General features: G+C 40.0%; 1 long non-coding RNA gene across 8 annotated transcripts in view; it reads left to right on the top strand.

Annotated features, from left to right (window-relative positions):
* LOC127495615 (uncharacterized) overlaps positions 1–21,115 on the top strand; it is a 33,904-nt gene extending 12,789 nt beyond the window's left edge. For 6 of the 8 annotated variants that reach the window (XR_007925146.1, XR_007925143.1, XR_007925144.1 and 3 more), the window contains 5 exons: positions 7,213–7,343; positions 7,658–8,184; positions 8,294–8,418; positions 11,169–11,236; positions 18,050–21,115. This is a non-coding gene — a long non-coding RNA (uncharacterized LOC127495615). The remainder of the gene's footprint in view (positions 1–7,212; positions 7,344–7,657; positions 8,185–8,293; positions 8,419–11,168; positions 11,237–18,049) is intronic. The other 2 variants (XR_007925149.1, XR_007925148.1) reach the window with 2 other exon arrangements.
* The last annotated feature ends 3,611 nt before the right edge of the window (positions 21,116–24,726 follow it).

Here is a 24,726-nt window from a genome sequence, read left to right as displayed (position 1 = left end):
ACATCATGTCCACAATGCGGCCATTGCTATTTCTCAAATGCAATTTAGCGGTACCTTTCTTCAACACGATACCACTGGCCCGTTCTCCATCAGCCAGCTCCAGAATGTGGCTCTGAGGCTTGAAACTTAAGTCGAAATCCACAAACTTCTCAATGTCCGTAATGATGTGTTTAGTAGCTCCAGAATCCACCATGAGGCCTTTCATTTCCACTCCACCAATCGGGACTTTATTCACCTGCTCCACCATAAATGCAAATGTGTAATCCTCCTCTTCATCCACCGTTTACTTCACTTTATCCCGCTTTCTTCGACGACAGTGCACGTCTTTATGTGAGGTGCTTTTACAGAAACTACACCATTGTCTCCGTTCCCCACGCTCCCCAGCAACCACCGTGCACTCCGCGGCTTTGTGACCTTTCTGGCCACAGTTGTAACAGGTGAGTCTCATATCCAATTGTCCCTTCCTTTAACTTTCATTACGCTGTCCTCTCCCGAACCAGCAATGCCAAACTTCTCTGTGCTTTCATAGCTCCTCAGTTTTGCTTTAAAGTTGGCAAATGTTAGTTTTTCATCACTCTGCATAATAAAAATAGAGAATGGTTTGAAAGTATCGGGCAAACCCTTTAGAATCATGGCAGTCAATAAATCGTCGCTCAAAGTCTCTCCCGCATTCCGCAATGCTGTGATTGCAGTCTCTGCACGAATAATGTAATCTGTAACAGTTTCATTTACACCTTTCTGAAGAGATGTCAACTCCGTATACAAACTTATCACACGTGGCTTCCTCTTACCAGCGTAGTGATCTCTCAAAATCTGTAACGCCTTTTTGCCATCATCCGCAGCCTCTCTCATCGCAAGCGACATACTCTTGTCGTCTAATAATTGGATCAGAACTGCGTATGCCTCTTCATTTTTACTGTCGTCTTCCACCTTGGCACCCTCATCGTCCACGGCAGAGGCTTCACCCAATATGGTGGATTTCAAAACCAGAGGACGCAAATGTGTCAGGAACTTTGTTTCCCACAGTTCATAATTCTTTTCCTCTCCGTCAAAACATAAACGTTTCCATCAGTTCCCAAACTCTTTACTGGGCCCATAACCTGTTGGCGCTGCCATCTCAATTAGAGCTAGGTAACCGGTAATACATGACGAAGGATTAAAAGACTTACAACTCAGACATTATCTGGCGTTTAGCCTGCACACCCGCACAAGAGAGCAGCGGCCATTTTATTAATGATTGCACACCTGTTACTCCACCCACTTCATGAAAATAGATCACAGTCAATTAGAGAACATATACAATTACATAAGTCAACACAGCGAATTGGTGTGTTTGTTCAAGAACTTGAACATGAAGTGAAATCCGTGTCAATTCGCTAAATTCCAAATTACACAATTCATAGTGGTCTCGCCCGCCGAATTCGCCATTTAATTAGCTCCTGAGCAATGCGATAAAGCTGCTGATAATACTGAACGGACCATATACAGGTGCTTGTCATATAATTAGAATATCATCAAAAAGTTTATTTATTTCACTAATTCCATTCAAAAAGTGAAACTTGTATATTATATTCATTCATTACACACAGACTGATATACTTCAAATGTTTATTTCTTTTAATTTTGATGATTATAACTGACAACAAAGAAAATCCCAAATTCAGTATCTCAGAAAATTAGAATATTTTGAAAAGGTTCAATATTGAAGACACCTGGTGCCACACTCTAATTAGCTAATTAACTCAAAACACCTGCAAAGGCCTTTAAATGGTCTCTCAGTCTAGTTCTGTAGGCTACACAATCATGGGGAAGACTGCTGACTTGACAGTTGTCCAAAAGACAACCATTGACACCTTGCACAAGGAGGGCAAGACACAAAAGGTCATTGCAAAAGAGGCTGGCTGTTCACAGAGCTCTGTGTCCAAGCACATTAATAGAGAGGCGAAGGGAAGGAAAAGATGTGGTAGAAAAAAGTGTACAAGCAATAGGGATAACCGCACCCTGGAGAGGATTGTGAAACAAAACCCATTCAAAAATGTGGGGGAGATTCACAAAGAGTGGACTGCAGCTGAAGTCAATGCTTCAAGAACCACTACGCACAGACGTATGCAAGACATGGGTTTCAGCTGTCGCATTCCTTGTGTCAAGCCACTCTTGAACAACAGACAGCGTCAGAAGCGTCTCGCCTGGGCTAAAGACAAAAAGGACTGGACTGCTGCTGAGTGCTCCAAAGTTATGTTCTCTGATGAAAGTAAATTTTGCATTTCCTTTGGAAATCAGGGTCCCAGAGTCTGGAGGAAGAGAGGAGAGGCACACAATCCATGTTGCTTGAGGTCCAGTGTAAAGTTAACACAGTCAGTGATGGTTTGGGGTGCCATGTCATCTGCTGGTGTTGGTCCACTGTGTTTTCTGAGGTCCAAGGTCAACGCAGCCGTATACCAGGAAGTTTTAGAGCACTTCATGCTTCCTGCTGCTGACCAACTTTATGGAGATGCAGATTTCATTTTCCAACAGGACTTGGCACCTGCACACAGTGCCAAAGCTACCAGTACCTGGTTTAAGGACCATGGTATCCCTGTTCTCAATTGGTCAGCAAACTCGCCTGACCTTAACCCCATAGAAAATCTATGGGGTATTGTGAAGAGGAAGATGCGATATGCCAGACCCAACAATGCAGAAGAGCTGAAGGCCACCTGAGCAGTGCCATAGACTGATCGACTCCATGCCACGCCGCATTGCTGCAGTAATTCAGGCAAAAGGAGCCCCAACTAAGTATTGAGTGCTGTACATGCTCATACTTTTCATGTTCATACTTTTCAGTTGGCCAAGATTTCTAAAAATCCTTTCTTTGTATTGGTCTTAAGTAATATTCTAATTTTCTGAGATACTGAATTTGGGATTTTCCTTAGTTGTCAGTTATAATCATCAAAATTAAAAGAAATAAACATTTGAAATATATCAGTCTGTGTGTAATGAATGAATATAATATACAAGTTTCACTTTTTGAATGGAATTAGTGAAATAAATCAACTTTTTGATGATATTCTAATTATATGACCAGCACCTGTATATACAAATGCAGTGTTAGGCGTCTTATTCCTATCCATGAGTACCGAAGACGTTACTTCCACTATGCCCGCCACCATTTTTGTGTCCGACATGGCAACTAACAGCAGCGCTTTCTACTGATGATCATCTTTAGCTTCAGCACGGGCGCTCAAACAGAGACGCAAAACATTAATAACATTATAATTGTATACACTATTGTAATAAAATGTTGTGAATTCTTTGGGCTTAGTTGCTGTGTTTCGGCGTGTTGTTACGGGAAGAACGCACACTGTTGGACATTTTATTGTATTTTTGCGGTAACATACTGGGCAGCATTGTTGCCAGTAAGTTACTGTAACTGCCTCTGTACAGTAGCTTACCGCATTTTCATTTTACAGTATGATGCCCTATATTTATTTATTGCCCTATAAATATTTTATGAATGCTATTAAATTTAATGAATTCAAAATAAATGACTTGAGTCCATTTACATAAGTATATTTTTTTTTTATTCACTGTCACTATCAATTACATCCATTTTATTAAAAAAAAAAAAATAAAAAAATAGAGAACTGAATTCATAACAACAAATCAAAGCAGAGATCATGACAAAATGGCAACAAAAAGCATGAACAAAACATCGTAGTTGGTCTTGAATGTCCTCCATACTGGTACACCACTGGTGGCTGATCTGAAACAAAACAGAGCGAAAATGTATGAAAAATGGTCATGAGTTTCTCATCTGAAAAAAACAACTTGTGCAACAGCAGTTATTCTTAGTTATTAGTTATATCTATGTATAAGTCAGCGAAAGCACTGGTAAAGTCATGCAGCTGGTTAGCTTCATAGAAGACCTTCCCCTCAATGCTGACCATCCAGTGGGTCGCAGACATCAGACTACTCTTTAAAACAAAGGCATCTTCAGCTAAATTGTTGCATGTATTAGAATTCTCAACAACTAGATGTCTGTTTCTCCGTCTGTTCCTCAGTCTCTGCTTTCTGGTCGCTGGCTGTATATGATCTGCATATAAAATAATGTATACGTATTTTTAAGTGCATGCAATGAATCGTTTTTAATTACTTTGTCATGTTATGCAGAGGCATATCCCACATGAGACTATAAAACAATCACAAGATAAAAATGGATGCCAAATAGGCAGAAATGTAGGCAGTTGTTTTATTGTTGAAATAAGAAAATGTTATGCATTACAAGATGTGATGATAAGATCACATAATGTATCTGATAGTTAGCCAAACATACTTACAAAGCCAGTGTCTTTTAAAAGAGCCTCTGGGGTGTAGTTAGCTCCTGTTGACACAGGGAAAAGAGAGAAAAAGGAGAAACATTATTTTTCATCAATGATTATTTATGATGAATCATGATGACATGATGAATTATCATGATGAATCATCATGACATAATATATAGTTGAAAGGGTGTTTGTTGTGAATATTTAGGTATATTGACTTTGTTCATAATTTTTTTTTGTTTAGCTCATGGGCAGCATTTAAAAACATCATGTATTTACATGTTTAAAAAGTTGTTGTTGAGTGTTAGCTTATTACGTTAATGTTAAAAATTTATGAATATAATTTTTACATTTTTCATAATCTGTCTGTAAATGTTTGTATCCCACAGGATACGTCGCCAGTTTGGGGGTATAAATTCATTAAAAAAAAGAACGCTTGTTTGGCAATGCGTGTTACTACATATTAGCCAATTTTTTTTAAACATTTATTCTCTCATAACTTAAACTAAACATTCTTTGTAAAATTCTGTTGAACAATAAATATAATGCATATTTATGAATGTATTAGCCTACTGTATCATATTTAATATGCACATTTCTAGGGCCTATAATTTATCAATATGACCAAAACTTTGCTGAAAAATCTGTTGTACACAATCCTTTTCATGCCTTCTGACCTCTGATTGATACTTCATACTTTTTTTTTCAAGTAAAGTCTTTTTTTACTCATAAATCTTTAATGATTTTTATGAAGTAAATGTAAGATAAACATTTACTGGACTGAAGCAACTTGGGTTTACTTGATTATTCATGCATCATTTTTTTAATGTAAAAAAAAATATATATATATATTTTTATATTTTTTCATGTTAATGTAAATGTCAAATATGACACAACAGGCTTTTGGGGAACATTTATTTGTCCATTTCTTAATTATCATTCATTTGCATATGTGTTTGTTCTTCTATCCTGGTGTAAGGGGATAGAATATACAGTTTGTACAGTATAAAAATTATTATGTCTATGGAGAGTCCCAACAAAGATAGCGAACCAGACGTGTATGTATGTATGAAATATGATACTCAAAAAAATACATACAAACTTGTATTAATATATAGTATGTGCATGTGTTTTCTGCAGCAACTCAATATTTTACTCATTTTAAAGCAAAGCGCACACACTTGTTGCATTCAGAAGGTTTTTTTAAGTATTTGATTGAAACTTTGTAAAGAAAAACTTTTTGATAAGGTTAAATTTCCACTCTTTCTGTTGTCCAAGGTGACTGTAGAAAGCGATGGAAATGCGGAAGTCAAACCTTTTTTTTGCCAATGAAAATCTCACTTGAATGAAAACTTGGTCTGTATATCAAACACGCTTGCATGTATTTGTATGAAACTCAGTACACATATGGACCTCATTGGTCCGAACAACTTTCATGCTTTTATAGCCAGCTCAACAGGAAGTCAGCTATTATGGGTTGTTTGAAAAACACATGCTCTGGAATTTGATATACTCCTCCTAGGCAATTAATCTGATCACCACCAAACTCGGTCAGCATGAAGTCAAAACATTGAGGATGTAAAATTGCTAGCAGATTTTTGATATCTCAAACGGTTTGGCCGTGGCGAGGCAACGAATTTATGGCGAGAAAAGGGAAACAGGAAATGTGTTATAACCTCTGCATACATTGAATGATTTTTATGAAACTTCAGCAGTGTGTTCGTTGTAGGAGGCTGATCACATGGATGTGACTATTGTGAGTCAAAGTTATAGCGCCACCAACTGACAGTAGGAAGTGTATTACTTTCAAAATGCTTTAAGATCACTCTCTAATTTTTACCCAATTTGCTTAAAACTTCATTAGAATAATGTCAAGACATAACGAATGTAGACCTGTAAAAAGATTTTAATATTTTTCAAACACTGTTGCCATAGCAACAGATCAAATTTCAATATTTGTTTTGGATGGGTTTGAGACACTTAGCATGCTTCAAATTGCATGAAACCCGACTCATATGTAAGGACTGTCATCCAGTAGACATGGGCAAAGCCTCAGAAACGGGCAGGAAGGAGGGCCTCTATAGCGCCACCTTTGGAAAAAAGTGGGGGGTTAGTTTAACCTACAGTCACAACTCGGTACACATATTGTTCTCATTAAACCGGACAACTTTCTAATTTACAGTCTTTAGCTCTGACCAACAGGAAGTCCGATATTTTGGTTTGAATGTGGATTTTTTTTCACTCTCCCTCTCTCTCCCTCTCTCTGAGTTTTTGTGAGAAAGTAAAAATGTGCACAGTTTAGGTTTAGATGTAGGGGTAGTGTAGGGCCATAGAAAATATGGTTTGTACAGTATAAAAACCATTACGCCTATGGAATGTCCTCACAATTCACAAAAACAAACCTGTGTGTGTGCGTGTGTGCGTGTGCGTTTACCCATTTTTTGATGAACTTATAGAAATATTGAACTGCAAATGATAACTTCACACTCATTTGAAACTGAACCATGACATAATATCACTATTTGGACAGGACTACTTTTCAAATGTCATTTGAGTCATTTGAAAATCTGATGTTTCGCCTTGAAGGAGGAAACTGTTGTAACTTAGGCATACAATGTCCGATCTGCCCCCAACTTCACATGTGTGATAAGAGGCCTGAAGACATCTACATGCCAATATTCAGCATGCTTCACACTGTAATTCACTCCCAGAAACACATTTTAATATGCCAAGAAGTACCAAACATACTGGAAACACGTTAAATCATGCAACACTTGGCTGAGTGCTAATGTATGCGATTAACACCACGAAACAGGAAGTTGTTGTAACTCAGGCATACAATGTTTAATCTGATGCAGTAGATGCAGTAGGCCTATAGAATGTATTTTAAATAACAGACATTATTGTTCTACAGAGATGCATAATAATCTGGATCAGGATGCAAACATTGACTGTTCAGATTCACAAACCTTCAATGGAACATTTCATTTGGACTCAGAAACCACTGGAAACAACAGAAGTCTTCAGGAAAAACTCCAACAGAAGGTCAGACCTGAAATGTTTTCTGATAATATTTGTTATGGACAGATTAAGGGTGTGTTCACACTTGGCAGGTTTTGTTTGATTAAAGTCAAAATCGTCTTCTTGCAGCAGATCTTCGTTTGTGTGTATAACTGAGGAATTCCATGAGTTTTTTGACTCCTTTACACAATTTATAAGCTCTTCGGTAAAAATGCCCTAATATGTACACACCTAAAATGAGCACATTTAGCCCAGCACACAGCATTGGTTAGGATGTTCGGCAAGTTCATTCACAAAATATGCCTAAAAAGCCATTTTTTTTTTATTTGTATTTTTAGGTTTAGTGTTAAAAATGACAGTGTGAACTCCAGGACTAAATGTACAATGTCCAATCTGCTCCAAACTTCACATGTTTGATAATAGTCCTAGCCTGAAGACATCTACATGGTAATGTTCAGTTACATTTAAAGCGCCACCTGTTGGCAGCAGGAAGTGTGCCACTTTTAAATGACTTTGCCATAATTCTCCTGTATTTTCTCGCTTACATGTCGCCCACTGTTCACTGATTTCCTAAGGCCAACGGGTGGCGGTGAGCCCGGATGCGAGGGCCCTTTCATCACTGCTTGCAGCTTTAATTTTATCTGTAACACTGTTACACAACCACCATGCAGATTAGCAGGATTCTTGATCAAGTTTTTATTTTTACTGTGTTACATTGTTGTCTTTTAGAATTGGTGTACCAAGTCTGTGCAATGGAAATTCAAGTGCTGGCATTGTTGTATCAGCAGTGTTTTAATCTGTGCAGTTACCATCATCATCATCATCATCATCATTAGCATTGGAGATAGCATCTACTGTTCTGGAGGTGCTATTGCACACATCAAACAAAAATATTGTCTAATTTCCAAGTTTGCATTAAAGATGCAGTAGGCCTATAGAATGTATTTTAAATAACAGACATTATTGTTCTACAGAGACGCATAATAATCTGGATCAGGATGCAAACATTGACTGTTCAGATTCACAAACCTTCAATGGAACATTTAATTTGGAAACCACTGGAAACAACAGAAGTCTTCAGGAAAAACTCCAACAGAAGGTCAGACCTGAAATGTTTTCTGATAATATTTGTTATGGACAGATTAAGGGTGTGTTCACACTTGGCAGGTTTTGTTTGATTAAAGTCGTAATCGTCTTCTTGCAGCAGATCTTCATTTGTGTGTATAACTGAGGAATTCGATGAGCTTTTTTGACTCCTTTACACAGTTTATAAGCTCTTCAGTAAAAATGCCCTCATATGTACATACCTAAAATGAGCACATTTAGCCCAGCACACAGCATTGGTTAGGATGTTCGGCAAGTTCATTCACAAAATATGTCTAAAAAGCCATTTTTTCAATTTGTATTTTTAGGTTTAGTGTTAAAAATGACAGTGTGAACTCTAAGTGAACCAGGACTAAATGTATAATTTTCTTTTTTTGGTCTAGACCAAAAGAACCAAGAGAACAGAACTACAAGTGTGAACACACCCTTAGTGTAAATCTAAATATGTGGAGCAAAAAAGCTCAGTTCCAAATTGTTGTGTGCTGCATACCAGACAGTATGATTTGTACTGTTTTTAGGGCTTACCGATGGTGTGAGAACCCTATTGGAATTGCTCCGATTATTAGGGCCGAAGGCGAAGGCCCTATTGTTGATAGCCACCCAAGCCACTGATGGCGCAGGGCCCTCTTGATCCCCTAAGGATTATTAGGGCCCAAGCTACTCAGGCGCAGGGCCCTTTTGTTTTTCTATGGAGAATAATTTTTTTTCCGTCATCTGGGGCTTTTTGGGGGCCTTAACATGTCCAAAAACTCGTGAAAATTGGCACACATATTGGAATCTGCAGCCTGGTCTGTATATCAAACACACTTGCACATATAAGTATAAAACTCAGTACATATATAGACCTCATTGGGCCTAACAACTTTCATGCTCTAAGTTATATGCCAGCTCAACAGGAAGTCAGCTATTATGGGTTGTTTGAAAAACACATGCTCTGGAATTTGATATACTCCTCCTAGGCGATTAATCCGATCACCACCAAACTCGGTCAGCATGAAGCCAAGACACTGAGGATGTAAAATTGCTAGCGGATTTTTGATATCTCAAACGGTTTGGCCTTGGCGAGGCAACAAATTTATGGCAAGAAAAGGGAAACAGGAAATGTGTTATAACCTCTGCATATGTTGATTGTTTTTTATGAAACTTCAGCAGTGTGTTCGTTGTAGGAGGCTGATCACATGGATGTGACTATTGTGAGTCAAAGTTATAGCGCCACCAACTGACAGCAAGAAGTGCGTTACTTTCAAAATGCTTTAAGATCACTCTCTAATTTTTACCCAATTTGCTTCAAACTTCATTAGAATAATGTCAAGACATGACGAATGTAGACCTGTAAAAAGATTTTTAATATTTTACAAACACTGTTGCCATAGCAACAGATCAAATTTAAATATTTTTTTTGGATGGGTTTGAGACACTTAGCATGCTTCAAATTGCACGAACCTCGACTCATATGTAAGGATTGTCATCCAGTAGACATGGGCAAAGCCTCAGAAACGGGCAGGAAGGAGGGCCTCTATAGCGCCACCTTTGGAAAAAAGTGGGGGGTTAGTTTAACCTACAGTCACAACACATATTACACATATTGTTCTCATTAAACCGGACAACTTTCTAATTTACAGTCATTAGCTCTGACCAACAGGAAGTCCGATATTTTGGTTTGAATGTGGATTTTTTCACCCTCTCTCTCCCTCTCTCTGTGGTACTAACCCTCCTATACTTCATTTTCCATGTTCCACTCCATTTCCATGAGCACAGAAAGATTTTGACACATGCACACTACCTAGTGGTTTGTTTTCAAGCATATGCGATGTACTTCTGCTATTTTTTTAAGTAACTAAACCAAAATCTATCTGTAACTCTATTGTAGTTAATTAATATTACTTAGTACTTATTTGATTAAGTACAATGTAACAAGATCACCTTAAAATAAAGTATAACCTTTTAATTGACTTCAGAATTCTAGATCTAAACGAACCACATAAAATAAAGCAATAAGCCCCAAAAAGCTGTGGTTTACAGTGAATTTAGAACAGATAAGGGGCGTTGTTAGGCACATTGCTTAGCTGTTCTAAATTTACAGTAAACCACAACTTTAGGGGGCTTATTGAAATAAAAATAAAATGGTTAGTCCATAAAAATATTTATTTTAATATTTATTTGGTGTATGTTTGTATTTACAATGGCTTCGAACGCGGCTCAACCAATCCGAATCAAGGACCGGAACTATCCATTTTATAATAAATGAAAATTACTGTTATTTATATCCATTCAGTCAAATTTTGCGCTGCAAACATCAACTTTTAACTTATCCATGCTGGCAAGTATCATGGTACCACCAAATGTGAATTATAGAAATAATTTTATGGCCATTCAAAACCTGAGGGTCAACCATGTTGCATAGTAAAGCGATCACCAATAGAATTATGTGGGCAGGATTTATGTAAACATAGATATCGGATACCAGTCATGTCTAAAATGAATTTAAACAGGCCAATGTAAAAAATCAGGGATGCGTTTCCCAAAAGCATCATAAATCTAAGTAGACTGTAGAACCATTGCCACCAATAGTCTATACGAATAACTTAATTCAGGATGCTTTCAAGAAGTGCACCCCAGATCTGTGCATTAAGCCTCGCAGTGTGAATGCAGCCTCAATTGTGGAACTGAGCTAATATATAGAAAAATATATAGAAAATCACCTCTCCCTCTGCTGTGTACAAGATCTTGTTTTCTTTTCTGCAGCTCGTTGAAATATACAATTCTTCTCATTTGAGGTCTTGTTTGTGCAGTTCCAGAATAAACACATTCAGGTACACTCTTTTTGTGCACTATATGTTGTCTCTAATCAGTTTTCGCTAATGTAGTCTAATTCAGTGTTCCCACTGAATGGGAAATTTTCAGGGAAAATGTACTCGGTTACTAACACAACCTCGGTTCCCTTAGATACGGAACGAGTACTGTGTCGAATGTCTTATTAAACATAAGACAAGACGCATATGGATAAAACTCCTTTTCTCCAATTTCTGAAGCCTTTTTCATTCACGCAGTGAAAACTGCACGGCCATTGGTTCGTGGAGTTAAAGTAAACGAACAAATGACGGCACGGCAGAGCCGCGCAAGCCAATGGTGGGCGAGCCCACTCGAGCCCGCCAAAAAGGGCGGTATCGAGCTATATAAGTGGCCGTCTCACCATGGCAAATAGATTTAATTCGACTGAAGCGACACACGAGGTGTCTCGCGAGTAGCGTGGCAAAGTACGCAGTACTCATTCCATATCTAAGGGAACCAAGGTTACGTTAGTAACCGAGTATGTTCCCTTTCAATACTACACTCGTACTGCGTCGAACGTCTTATTATACATAAGACAAGACGCATATGGGGACGATATTCCATCACGCCGTGCTACACAGGGGGATGACCGAGCATCGGGGCAGAGCACTTGAAAAGGGCGCATAGGACAGGATAGCCCAGGCAACGAGGCTGAAAACACTGTAGTCATCCTCTCAAGCCCCTAAGCCAAGGCACCAGCGTGCATATAGGGGGCACAGAATATAGTTACACCCGGACATGGTCGGGGTCATAACGGAAAACCATAAGCTGGCCACAGCAGTGAGGCTTATGCAGAAAAGGACCTGCGTCTGAAGCGCAGGAACGTCAGGTTTTATAATCTGGACAAATGTGGACGGCGAGGCCCAGCCAGCCGCCGCACAGATGTCGGCGACGGAAACGCCACAGGACCCTAAAGGGCATTGAAGGCCTAAAGAGGAGTAAGCGAGTGCTATAGCGTTGACTATCGATCTGGAAAGCCTGGGCTTCGTGACCGGAAGAACTTTTGTGCGGCCACTGAAGCAGACAAAAAGATGCTCCACCTGACGAAAAGAGGCGGAACGGTCAATGTAAGTGCTCAGGGCCCTGACAGGACAGAGTAGGTTCAACTCCTGTTCATCCTGGGAAGGAGGAAGAGCGGAGAGAACGACCATCTGCGCCCTGAAGAGAGTGGATAGGACCTTCGGGACATATCCATCTCTTGGTTTCAGGATGACCTTGGAGTCGTTAGGCCCGAATTCAAGACAAGAGGGGCTCACCGAGAGCGCCTGCAGATCCCCTGATACTAAAGCTAGCAGTAGGGTGGTTTCTAGCGACAAGGGTCGTAAGTCGTCAGTCTGGATTGGTTCAAAGGGAGGGCCCTTAAGGCCCCTAAGAACCACAGATAGGTCCCAGGTAGGAACCGTGAGGGGGGCGAGGAAGATTCAAACTCTTGGACCCTTTCAGGAAGTGAAACAAGGTAGTTTCTCCCTATCGACTGCCCTGCTATAGGAGCATGAGGGGCTGCTTATAGCTGCGACATAGACATTAAGGGTAGAGGGAGTACGGCCTCTATCCATTAAGTATTGAAGGAAGGACAATATCTGGGATATGTCACAAGTCAATGGGTCCTCGCCTCGGGCTGTGCACCAGGCGGCAAAGACGGACCATTTAAGGGAGTAGAGACGTCTTGTTGACGGAGCTCTAGCTTGTGAGATAGAGTTTAAGACATTCTCAGGGAGGCTGGCAGGCTCCCATTGAGAAACCACACATGAAGATCCCACAGCTCGGGTCTGAGGTACCATATCGTTCCTCTCGCTTGTGAGAGGAGGTCTAGTCTCAGAGGAATCGGCCATGGCTCCATGGGCGATAACTGAGACAGGTCTGAGAACCATGGTTGGGTCCTCTACAGAGGAGCCACCAGGAGGACCTTGTGAGCACCCTCCCTGATTCGTCTGATAACCTGGGGAATCAGAGCGATCGGGGGAAAAGCATAAAGGAGGAGGCTGGGCCAGTCGTGGGCCAGCGCATCTCTGGTTTTTGAGAAATATATTGGGCAGTGATAATTGTCTTCTGAGGCAAAGAGGTCGACTTCTGCCTTCCCGAAGACTTCCCAAATTTTCTGAACTGTGCAGAGGTGGAGCGATCATTCCTCAGAGGGAAGGTTGTTACGGGACAACATGTCTGCCCCTGTGTTCAGAACGGCCTGTACATGTGTTGCTCTCAGTGAGAGCAGGTTGCATTGGGCCCACTCTAGGATGGTTTTCGCTAGAGTGAAAAGGGGCTTTAAAGAGAGCCCGCCCTGGTGATTTATTAAGGACACCACGTCATGTTGTCTGATCTGACCAAGCCATGGTGTCCCACCAGGAGAGGAAGGATGTTTGGAGAGCTTGATATTCCACCATCATTTCCAGACGGTTGATATGAAGCTCGCTTTCCGGGCCATTCCAAGTGTCCGAAGGCCGGATGGTTGTCGCACAGAGCTCCCCAACCCATTTTGGAGGAATCTGTGAAGACGACCTTCCTCTTGTTCCTCGTCCCGATTGCCACACCCTGCTCGAACCAGCAGGGTTTCTTCCAAGGGGCCAGGGTTGTGACACACGCCTGGTTCACCTTGAGTGGGCAGCGACCATGTCACCAGGCTTGGGACAGGACCCATGGTTTCAGCCAGAACTGCAGCGGGCGCATGTGAAGCAGGCCTAGCTGCAGGGCTGGAGATGCCAAGCTCATTAGACCTAGCATCTTCTGAAACACTCTAAGCGGCAGAAAAACCCTGGGCGTAAAAGTTTCCACAAGCTGCTGAATGGCCAGAGATCATTCTGGCGAGACCATGGCCCTCATGCGGGTCGAGTCTACAATTATCCCCAGGAACGAGACACGTTGGCTGGGAGATAACAAGCTGTTGGGAAAATTGACCCTGAGCCCCAAGCACTCTAAGAGGTTGAGGATGATGGATCTGTGAGATATTAGCTCCTCCTCCGAGATCCAGGGTAAAGAACCAGTCTCCCGGGCAGATTTGTGGGAAGATCTGCTTCAAAGTGATCATTCTGAATGAGCGCTTTATCAGGGCCCTGTTCAGATGTCTGAGATCGAGGATGGGTCTGAGGCCGCGGTCCTTTTTTGGGAACGAGGAAGTACCTGCTGTAGATGCTTGACTCGCTCAGTGCTGGAGGAACCACTTCTATGGCTCCTTTTGCCAGCATGGTGTTCACCTTGGAATGCAGGATGTGCACGTCCTTGTTTTCCACAGAGGTTTGGACCACACCGTTGAATAACGGGGCCCGTTGAGTGAATTGGAGTACATAGCCTCATTTTACTGTATTCAGCACCCAAGTTGACACTCCGGGGATGGCCTGCCAGGCCTCGGCGCACGTGGCAAGGGGCTGGATTGGTTCTAGCACTGAGTCACTATGAGGGATTGTGGTGCACTCACGGGGTGGAAGAGGAATTTTGCTCTCTTTTTCGAGTGTGTGTATTCTTCAGTCCATTGCCACAGCGGTTATACACTTGGGCGCTAGAACAGGCCCTTTGAGTGCAATAAACACATTTTCCCAGAACCCGGAATTGAACGGGGTGACTGGGAACACATACAAGGCTGTTTGGGTCAGTGAATGTGGCTTGCGGGGCAGGGCCGCCAAGCGAAGCGCTCAGTGATTCTGCATTTAACAACAAACACCAGAGAAATCTGCTTTCTCAGAATTAATATATTCCATGAGTCTCACCTGAGTCAGGCGAGAGAATCATGTCATACTCAGCTGAGCGCTGTCAGCATTGAGCTCGTTCTAGCGCTCTTATCGTGAGAGCACGCGGCCTCAATGAACGTGGCTTGCGGGGGCGGGGCCGGCAAGCGAAGCACTCAGAGGTTTGGCATTTAGTAACAAACACCAGAGAGATATGCTCTTTCAGTGTTAATATATACCATGAGTCTCACCTGAGTCAGGGAAGAGCGTCATGTCATATTCAGCTGAGCGCTGTCAGCATTGATCTCGTTTTCGTGCTCTTGTAGTGGGAGCACGCGCCCTCAATGAACGCGGCTCGTGGGGTGTGGACGGCAAACAACACGCTCAGAGATTAGGCATTTTACAACAAATGCTGGAGAAATACGCTGTTTGAGTGAATATATCCCAAGAGTCTCACCTGAGTCAGGGGAGAGCGTCATGTCATATTCAGCTAAGTGCTGTCAGCATTGAGCTCACTCTCGCGCCTTTCTCAATGAACACGGCTTGTGGGGGTGTGGCCGGCAAGTGACACGCTCAGAGATTCAGCATTTTGCAACGAACGCCGGAAAATGTGCTCTTTTAGGGTGAATATATATACCATGAGTCTCGCCTGAGTCAGGGAAGAACATCATGTCATATTCAGCTGAGCGCTGTGAGTAGTGAAAACGCACTGGGACTTTCCCAGACATCGCACGCACTCACTGTGCTCGTCATTTTAAAAAATTAGCTCTTATATTTATACCAATTGCAGAAGGATACACTGTAATGCACGCGCTCGACGCTGCAGGCGGCTCAGGAGTGAAGCGCTGACCAGGCTGCTTGAGAGCGGCGTGGTAACAGAGCTGCTTGAGGACGGCGAACTGACCTGGCTGTTGAGAAGCGGCGCGTTGATCAGAGCTGCACGAGAGCGGCAGTGAGCGGCGAGCTGGCAGAGCGGCGAGCTATACAGAGCTGCAGGCTGCTCGTGTGCGGTGGCAGCTAGAGAACGGCGAGCAGAATAAAGAGCATTGAGCAGGGAGAGCGAGCTGATCAAACTGCTGCAAAGCGGCGAGCTGATCAGTGGCGAATTCCAGCTGCTTGCAGGTGAAGACGGCTTCAAGTCTCGTAGATCAAGCGAAGAGATGATATCTGCGTAGCTGAAGGAGAATGAATCGATTTGCCATGGTGAGACGGCCGCTTATATAACCCGATACCGCTCCTTTTGGCGGGCTCGCTCACCATTGGCTCGTGCAGCTCCACTGCGCCTCATTGGTTAGTTTACTTTAACTCCACGAACCAATGGCCGTGCAGTTTTCACTGTGTGAATGAAAAAGGCTTCAGAAATTGGAGAAAAGGAGTTTTCCCCATATGCGTCTTGTCTTATGTATAATAAGACGTTCAACACGGTACGAGTGTAGTATCAAAAGGGAACCAGGTTAAAGTTTGACAGCTGTCAGTACTTCTTTTTGGCTTGTTTCTTTAGTTTAAATGGGTTTTGTATGTCTTTGAATGGTTTTATCTGCAATCATCAATTGATTCCAGCATGATGAGAAAATCAGTCTTGCTGCTGGCACATTCCATCATGAATAGCCATGTGACTAACTTATCATTAATCAATGCAGATTTTGTGCTTTTAATCATGAAATCCACTGACATTTATTAATTTTATGTGTTTATGTGTGTTAAGTTTATGTGTTATGTGATTTCTCTCTAATTGTACATCTCTTTCAACCAGATTTTATTTGTATTTCTAAAGGCTGGAATACACTACATGACACTACTGGAATACACTACATTTTTGCCCCAATTTACATCCAGTCAGAGGATATCAAACATGTTTGATATTTTGAATGGGAGATGAGATTCTGATTGGTTTATTTCATGTTACACCCAAAAACCCATTACTCATTAAGAGAATAGGGACAACCCTTTTAGACCATGCGCCGGACGCCCCGACCATTTTTTCCGTCGTTAAACTAGCAAAAGGGGGATTCAGACATGCCCTAAGCACACCTGCACCGTGCGCTTTAGACCATGTGCTTAGATCATTAAAATAGGGCCCAAAGACTGTTTCCTTCAACTGAAGCAGATTATTTACACACAGAATTTGTAAAACTGTAAACACTGACTAAATGCAACTGACTCTGATTTGGCACATTTGGGCATGTGATGGAATTTTTTAATTAATCATAACTAACATTTGTTATTCCTGCAAGGAAAAAGATTTATATGCTTTTGAAACCTAAATGTCCTCAAACCTTGCATGGGCCCAAGTCAGTGTGTGTCTGAATTATGTCCAAATATAAGAAAAGGGGAAATGAAACTTAGGGACAGCTAGACAACCATCTAAATATAGTAGCCCGATGATATTGAGTAACCAACAAACTACACACATGAAACACTTGCTTTACCTAGTAACAGAAGGGTTTGACATATGAAGAACCAATCATATTGTAGAATGCTTTACCATGCTCCTATCCTATATAAACTGTTGTATTCTTCTTGCTGGTGGGATTCTCTTTGATTGATACAAGGTCCTCCGGCCGTAAATAAAGCATATTCTAAGGCATAGTCTGGAGTCTATCTGGTTATTGCTGCGCAGCAAGTTAGGGAGCACTAGGTTTAAAAGGGTCAAGACATTGACCGACTTGAAGCCAGTTGTCGACAAGTAGACGCAGTGCTAGAGTATAAATATTATTGGGTGTTGATTAGGAGATGCCCCCGGGTGATCAGGTATTTTATTGAGTGTCGCCAGTAGACGCTCGGGTGTCGATTAGGAGACGCCCCAGGTAAACAGGTAGACTTAAGTCAGGTGCGTAGGGGAAAATCTACCACAGGCATGATGGTCGTAAGTATCAAATTACATTTATAATCGGCCTTACAAACGTTAAGTGTGTCCCCGGCTTTAGCGTATGATGCCCAGTTTTTCTTCTGTAACTATTTACAAAGTTAGCAAATGTACGATGCCTAGTGTTTTAAGATCTGTTCTGATTTTAAAAGTCGTGTAGTGTATTCCAGCCTTAAACTGCAGGAACAGGTCTCATGAAGTTTAGAAATACATCTTGTTTTTGTAAAATCAATTCAATTTATTTACATAATTGCTCTATATGTTTTGTTCAGGAATGCAAAGGTTACCTTTGAGCTGAAGTTTCAACTGCCCCAGAACGGTAGTCAATGCCAAGAACAAAACACCATGAATGTATATTTTGTTTTATATGCGTATATCAGGAATCAAAACAGCAGTGACCCTCTAAAGATGAAACTCCCCTCCCTATTAATTTTCTAAATGATACTGTTGGGTTCATTTTCCTCTGGGCTAGAGCAGGGGTTCTCAACTCTGGCCCTCAAGGTCCACTTTCCTGCAGAGTTTAGCCAGAGATTGTATATTATAGGGAGATAAAAGGGTCTGTATCTCTTACCATTGGAGAAAGTGTAATGCTAACTTAATCACTTGCGGTACCTCTTAGCCTATCGTGTAATGGTAGTGACATCAGTCGCAACTTTCCCTAGTCTGCCTTCTCTTTAAAAAATAAATTTTTATCAAGCTAAAATATACATATAGTTCCCAACAAAAGTATTGTTTAGTGCAAAACATGCTGAAGATTAGCAAACAGGCTGTCGATTAATTAAATGATTAGCTATTTCTCCACAAAAGCTGTTTAATCAGCATAGTGAAGCCTCTCATCTGTTGACATCCATTCAAAAAACAGCCTCTGGTCTCCTTTCCTGAGTACCGCCAAAGGTGGAGCGTTAGCATTAGCCGTTATGCTTTTTTGGCTAAAGGTTGCATGCTTGCCTTCCAGTGGCTTTGGTTTAGCTCCAACCCTAATCAAACACCTGAACAAGCAATTTAGGGTGCGTTCACACTTGTAGTTCGGTTCGTTTGGTTCGTTTGGTCGGGACCAAAGAAGAAAAAAAAACATTTAGTCCTGGTCCGATTAGCGTTCAGATTGGCAATTTTATTACCGAACAAAAAGATACCGAACCTAAAGGCATAGGGATACGTTCACAACCTGATTGGTCGGATTTTATGACGTATTGCCAACTTACCGAACATCCAAAACAACACTGTGTGCTGAGGTAAATGTGCGTGTTTTGTGTGTGTGTAGCCTGCATATGATGGTATTTTGGCCAGCTGGGAACCCGTGAAGAGCTAATAAAATGTGTAAAGGAGTCAAAACAGCGGCGGGAATCCATCCGTCACACAAACGATCTGCTGCGTGGGTGACGCGCGTCTGATGCCTGTCATGGGCAAACTCGCGACTATGATGAAAAAAAAAACGATATGCGTGAGGATTCTGTCCTTTTTAGGGTCTCGTCTTCCTGTTTTTGGTTCGTTTACATGTCTTTGGTCCGTGTTGCGTTCATATATCATTTGAACCGCACCAGAGTTTGTTTGGAAGCGGACCGAGACCCATCTTCTCAGCGGTCTCGGTCCGCTTGTTTGGTGCGCACCAGGGTTCGGATGGCAGCGTTCACATATGTTCAAATGAACCGCACTAACAGAGCAATCGCACCAGGGTTCGTTTTAAGCGAACCAAACATAGCAAGTGTGAACGCACCCTTAATGTCTTCAGGATTACTATGCTGCGTCCCAATTCATCTACTTATACTATGACCTAAAAATATGTACGTTTTGGTGAAGAAAAAATACATACTTTTGAGTGTTGCAGAAGAGTATAGGCAAGCTAATGTATATAAATCAGGGATTGGCAACTCAGGCCATCGAAGTCCACTGTCCTGTAGCGTTCAGCTCCAATCCTGATTAACAGTGACGCAGTATACTCTCAGGTCTAAATATCAGATGTCTGACAGGCAGCTTAGCATAATGAATATAAAATGTTTACATATGTCCCTTTTATAAAAACAATTTGCTGCTATTCTATGCTGCTGTCCAGTGTTTTCACACGATAACATGGTTACATTTCATCATGTTAACAAATGATTACTTTCACTTAATATTTTATTAACATTTACAATTTACAAAACATGTTTTTATACTGTATGTCTCTTTTTTATAAACAATTTGCTGCTATTTTATGCTGCTATTTTATGCTGCTGTTTATTGTTTTCACATGATATGTTACTGAGTAATATAAGGTAATCAATGGGTTAAGGTTAGGTTTAGGGGTAGGTTCATGGTTAGTACGTAGTTATTAAGCAGTTATTGCAATTACTGTAATAAGTACGTAGTACATGGTGAACAGGACTGTAAATTGAAGTGCTACTGAATGTTTTTGTGTAATAGCTTAGTTTCTGGTATTTACAGTATAGTGTAAGGAAATGCTCTTATTTTTTTCATGATGATATTGTATTGAAAATTTAAGGCAGCTGTTTCTGTATGTGTCATGACAACAGTGTTTGGATTGTTTGATTGCATATAGAGCTACTTGAATATGATCTAATTGTACCATGTTTTTTTTTTTTTTTTTTTTTTTTTTTTTGAGTTCTCCCTGTCTCTTTCATGCTGCTCCCCTCCTGGAGAGAGATAATAAATCAAGTTGAATTTCAGTAAGTTAACACACATGAAATATTTGTGGTTGGAAATACAAATTTTAAATAAAAAAAATAAAAAAATAAAAAGATGCCTTGGGTGGAGTGTGACCAATAAACATGTTTAGAACAATGTGTGTTTTTAAAAATAAAAGCAATAAAAGGCATTAAAATAGAATGGTTATATGTACTTTCTAAAGCATCTTAAGTCAGCAGTCTAAGAGTTCTTACAGAATATTAGTAATACCCAAGAAAATGTTATGTATGTATTTATGTTTGTAATTTTTTCCATATTAATCTTTGTAATATCATATTAAGATATCGTCATTTTCTCAGCTATCAGAGGAAGTAATAAGTCATCAAAGGCACAAACTGAATTGAAACTGGGAAAGTAACTTTAATTTTTCATTATTGTGATATAGAATTCTGTACTGCACATTATATACTGTATGATACACGTTATATAAACAGAACAATTTTAAGTTAGTCTGCTGTTTCTAGTATGTAGACTGTTAGACCTTTTGTCACCTGGTTACTTAATTGTAAAAGCCATGAATGGATTTCGGATTTCAAGTAGCTATTCTAACTATGGCATTTACACCTGAATATTTGCAACTGCATATCCACAACACCTCCATGAAAGTCCATTAACTGTTCGGTGCTTTTCTTAATAAACATCAATTTGAGTTTGTATTTTTTCAAATCTTTTGATTTATAAACGAATACATGTCATTTATCTTCGCATTTGATTGTGTAGTGACTGTTTGTTGTGTTGTGTTATGATAACCATGGAAAAAATTGCCTTTTCAGAGCCTGCAGTTATGCGAGTAAAATTAAAAAAAAAAAAAAAAAGAAAAGAAAAGCTGATTACATATATGAATACATTTATATCATGGGCGTTTCCTCCGAGGAGGCAAGGGAGGCAGTGCCTCCTCAAAAAATAGGATGAGAAAATAATCCATATTACATATAAAACAACACAAATATTACAAATTATGACATTAAAAAGAACGCAAGTCACTCGTATTTCTTAAGGAACACTGCCCAACAGCGACACCCGCAGGTAAAGTTACAGCAGGAGTCATGCCTCCCTTTGCTCTCATAGAAAACCATAGAAAACCATCAGACCCCCGGCGTGCGGTGGGTTTTGTTGGGGGTAATTGAGAATGAATGGGGGAAATTCACGTGAGAGGAGGCAATGTCTCCATCGCGCTATGATTGGATGTAATTGGTTATGATTGGATATGATTGGTTTGTGTGATAAATCCCGCCTCTTGTTGACGTGCACGTTCCGCGCGTCAGTTTGACTGAATAAATGATGCCGTCAATGGGAAGACTAATTGAAAAGTAAGTAAACAGATCACCCAGTTAGATATCACTGCTTTATGTCACGTCAAAATCAAACTTGAGATGGACTGATAGCATGATGACTGCGGTTTTTTTAATGCAATCAGCTTGGTGCAAATACATCTTCGTGTCTTTGACAGATAGTGTTTACGGAGCATGACTGATGATCCAAAATAGCCTAAGTTGACAATTAAAAAGAAAAACATCAATACACAAATAAAATATATTGTTTAAATTATTATAATGTAGAAATGCTTAAAACACTAACTTGATGAGATTGACTTGGTTTTGATAAATAGAACATTACATTGTTAATGTAAAATTACAAAATAGAATTGTCTTTGGTTTCTTTTTTGATGTAATGTTCATTTAACAAGGAAGATGTGTCAACGTTAAGAGTAATGCACATGAATTTACATTGATTCATAAATAAATAAAAAATCTGCCTCCTCATTTCAGAACACCACTGCACGCCACTGATTTATATATATATATATATATATATATTTTTTTTTTAGCCCCAAATTCATATTTAACATGCAAAAGGATCTTGAGTGAGACAAGACAACTGTACTGTCAACAGTTTTTTGAGAAGTAATTAGCTTGGGGATTCACATACTTTATAACCTTTAACTATGATAGTTCGTCAGAGCTCTGGCACAGTGGATTGTGCAATGTCCCAACACCATTCCCCCCTTCTTTCTCTCCCTACTTTTCTTTTTCCACACCCTCAGAAAAAAAAAAGTACAAAAGCTGTCACTGGGGCGGTACCCTATGAAGGTATATTTGCAAACTTGTAGATTTTTTTTTTTTCTCTCCCACAAACACAACACAACAGTTACACCTCTTTAAATTCTTCATTGCAGGTGCACAAATCCTATTCTACAAAACACAAATTAAGAATTCTCAATATAATGAGATATTATGTCATAATTATGAGAAAGTTTCTCAATATTATGACTTAAAGAATTATATTTTTTACTTAACTGTGCCAGAAATGGCCTTCCATACCAACGACACCAACTAGCTCTTCTGATTGGCCGAAATTCTCTGATCTCAGAACAGCGCCCACCGCTGCCTCTACAGATGCACAGCTCACTTTTGCTCCACATTTCCATAGATGGTGCAAAAGGGAGAGCGCGCAAAACTTGTCACTTGAAAGCGAAAAACAGTGTTTGAGACCCGTCGCAGCAGATTCAAGCAGTTGTATTTATGTACTTGTGTTTGTGCTAGAAAAATATCCAAGAAAAATAAAGACGTGTGAGGAAAAAATTCTACAAGTGGTATGCGTACTGTATGGAAGAAAGAAAGAAATTTCAGAAAGAAAGAAAAATATCAGATAGAAAGAAAGATAAATATCAGAAAGAAAAATTCTACAGTGTTTTTGAGATATATCACATTATTTGACTTCGGAGGCTTACAAAGTCCTCATTTCTAATAAGCAGAAAAAACTAAAGGTCAGTTTCTATAGGGGACGTCCCATATTGTATGCATACCTCATATCAATCCTTTTTACTGCAGCATTTTGGGGATATGTCACATAAATCGACCTCACAGGCATATAAAGACCTCATTTCTAATAAGTAGAAAAAACTAATGGTTAGTTTCTAAAGGGGACATCCCATACAATATGCATAACTCATATGGAACCATTTTACTGCAGCATTTTGGGGATATGTCACATTAATCGACTTCACAGGCCCATAAAGACCTCATTTCTAATAAGTAGAAAAAACTAAAGGTCCGTTTCTATAAGGGACATCCCATACAGTATGCTTACCTCATACCATTTTACTACGGCATTTTGGAGATATGTCACATTATTTGACTTCGGAGGCCTATAAAGACCTCATTTCAAATAAGTGGAAAAAACTAAAGGTCAGTTTCCTTAGGGGACGTCCCATACAGTATGCATACCTCATATGAGTACATTTTCTGCAGCATTTTTGAAATATATCACATTATTTGACTTCGGAGGCCTATAAAAACCTCATTTCTAATAAGTAGAAAAAAACTAAAGGTCCGTTTCTATAAGGGACATCCCATACAGTATGCATACCTCATATCATTACATTAATTACATTACATTAAGTCATTTAGCAGACGCTTTTCTCCAAAGCGACTTACAAATGAGAATAGTAGAAGCAATCAAATCAACATGGGTACAACAGTATGTAAGTGTTGTGTCAAGTCACAGTTTCATCTGTAAAGTGCTCGTAGCAAGGTTGGGTTTTTTTTGTTTGTTTTTTAAATATATACGCAAATAGATGGAGAAAGAATAGAAAATCGAAAAAAGAAAAGTAAAAAATAAATAGAAGTGCTATATTACTGGGTCAAGTGTTGACGAAAAAGATATGTCTTTAGTAGTTTTTTGAAAATGGCTATCTGCTCGGATAGAGCGTGGTAGGTCATTTGATATTCTTCTTTGATATCAAACCATTTTACTATGGCATTTTGGAGATATGTCACATTATTTGACTTCGGAGGCCTATAAAGACCTCATTTCTAATAAGTAGAAAAAACTAAAGGTCCGTTTCTATAAGGGACATCCCATACAGTATGTTTACCTCATATCAAACCTTTTTACTGCGGCATTTTGGAGATGTGTCACATTATTTGGCTTCGGAGACCTATAAAGACCTCATTTCAAATAAGTAGAAAAAACTAAAGGTCAGTTTCCATAGAGAATGTCCCATACAGTATGCATACCTCATATGAGTACATTTTACTGCAGTGTTTTTGAGATATATCACATTATTTGACTTCGGAGGCCTATAAAGACCTCATTTCTAATAAGTAGAAAAAACTAAAGGTCAGTTTCTATAGGGGACGTCCCATACAGTATGCTTACCTCATATGAGTGCATTTTACTGCAGCATTTTTGAGATATATCAGATGGAGATGTCATTATTCTTATTTATACACCTATAAAAACCTTATTTCTAATAAGTAGAAAA

Source organism: Ctenopharyngodon idella, chromosome 15 (assembly GCF_019924925.1).
Source record: "Ctenopharyngodon idella isolate HZGC_01 chromosome 15, HZGC01, whole genome shotgun sequence".
In the NCBI taxonomy this organism is placed as follows: domain Eukaryota; kingdom Metazoa; phylum Chordata; class Actinopteri; order Cypriniformes; family Xenocyprididae; genus Ctenopharyngodon; species Ctenopharyngodon idella.
Note: the sequence above shows the minus strand (reverse complement) of the source record. Positions and strands in the feature narration are given on the sequence as shown.